Below are 1,836 nucleotides of genomic sequence, written 5' to 3'. Positions count from 1 at the left end.
CAGTGAGTGATGACACTGATGGAGCACTCCCAGTGCATGGAGCAGTGAGTTACTGACGCTGACGGAGCACTCACAGCGTATGGAGCAGTGAGTGACTGATGCTGATGGAGCACTCACAGCGTATGGAGCAGTGAGTGACTGATGCTGATGGAGCACTCACTGTACATGGAGCAGTAAGAGACTGACGCTGGTGGAGCACTCACAGTGCATGGAGCAGTGAGTTACTGACACTGATGGAGCACTCACAGCACATGGAGCAGTCAGTGACTGATGCTGATGGAGCACTCACAGTGCATGGAGCAGTGGCCCTGACCTTGCTGAGCAGAGAATGAGCAAGGCTCTAGTTCCAGAGCTTCCTCTCGGCATAGAAACATTTTCAAGTCTAAAACTTTAACTAAATAATCCCTTATGGACCACATGTGTCCACTGAGCCACTGACTCCCCACCCCCTCTTCCCAGGCGAAAGGGCTAAACAAAGGCATCTCTAGTGAACCTACCACAACTTGTCTCCAGCTCCCGATGCCAAAGGAAAACAGTCCCTGGTCCCTGGGGTGACCAGTGAGCCTAATGCCAAAGCCCTAGAGAGTGTTTTGTTTGGCGCCTGTTTAGAGACCGGGGCATTTGTGGTGCTAGCACTGTTCCAGGACAACCCCCTTCTTCCCTTTCTACCCCGCTCCACTCTGAACTTTCCTTCCATTCCCATGGCTACATTTTTCTCAGCTACGTCCTCTGCCTACACCAAAATTGTCTCCCAGGGCGGGCTGTTGCCTCTCCTTAGTTCCCTGAACCCTTGGCTTTACCCACCTCCAGTTCCCCGAGTTCCCAAACTCTGTTTCCAGCCTGGATGTCTCTCCTGCCTGCCTGTCCGAGAACAGCAAGGGGACATCACTGCTCCCTCACTGACTAAGCCAGACCCTCGGAGCTCTCTACTTCCTGTCCCTGAGCCCAGACTCTTCCTGTCCACCCTCCCCATCCATCCCCTGTTCCTTTAACTGTTCCTTTAACTGTGTTCTGACTGTGCCTTTTGGGCTCAGGCAGGGCCTTAGTCCCTCGCAACTAAATCATCCTCCTAACTGCCTCGCAAATTCCTGTTCTGACAACCACCAACCCCAACCATGTTCCCAAAGTTTCATCATGACCCCTTTGCCTAGGGCCCCAGCAGCTTCCCCTTGTTGTAAGTCATGGGTCTCTCCAAGCCTGTATCCTCTCCCTCACCAGCTCTAGGAAGATACCAATTCTAGCTAAAACCCCTGATGTATCATCTCATATCCTACAGGCCAACATTTCACATGTGTAAATCTGGCCTCTGTGAATGGAATAAATGGATCAGCAGGAATCCTCTGGCTCCTTTCAAATACTCATTAACTCAGTAATTTCAGATAAACAAGTTTCCTAGTGAATCATAAAATAGTCCCCAATTCAGAAGCTGTTTTCTTTATTTTTTATCATTTATTTTTATCTTATGTTCATGGCTGTTTTGTCTGCAGGCATGTCTGTGTGAGGGTGTCAGAACTCCTGGAACCGGACTCATGGACAGCTGTGGGCTGCCATGTGGGTGCTGGGAATTGAACCTGGGCCCTCTGGATGATCAGCCAGTGCTCTTAACCGTAGAGTCATTTCTTCAACTCCAGAATCAATTTTTTCTGTTTTAGTGTTCCTGGTCTTGATCTCCTTGCAAGGCATCCCAATGTTTTGTTTTAAGATGCTTTGGTATATTAGAAATACCCAAGGAAACAGAAGTGAATCCAGTTCTTCTATAAGCCAGCAAGCCAAACAGATGGCATGGTTTGAGCATGGTTATTGGTTGACTGTCGTGGATGGCACGGTTTGAGCATG

The 1,836-nt window shown here is 49.3% G+C and overlaps 1 protein-coding gene across 4 annotated transcripts in view; it reads right to left on the bottom strand.

Annotated features, from left to right (window-relative positions):
- The window catches only part of Tmem266 (transmembrane protein 266), a 108,916-nt gene that overhangs the window by 27,863 nt on the left and 79,217 nt on the right, over positions 1–1,836 (bottom strand). The gene's annotated exons all lie outside the window — the stretch shown is intronic.

The sequence above is a fragment of the Microtus ochrogaster genome, chromosome 5, assembly GCF_000317375.1.
Source record: "Microtus ochrogaster isolate Prairie Vole_2 chromosome 5, MicOch1.0, whole genome shotgun sequence".
Lineage (NCBI taxonomy): Eukaryota > Metazoa > Chordata > Mammalia > Rodentia > Cricetidae > Microtus > Microtus ochrogaster.
This window is presented reverse-complemented; position numbering and strand designations above follow the sequence as displayed.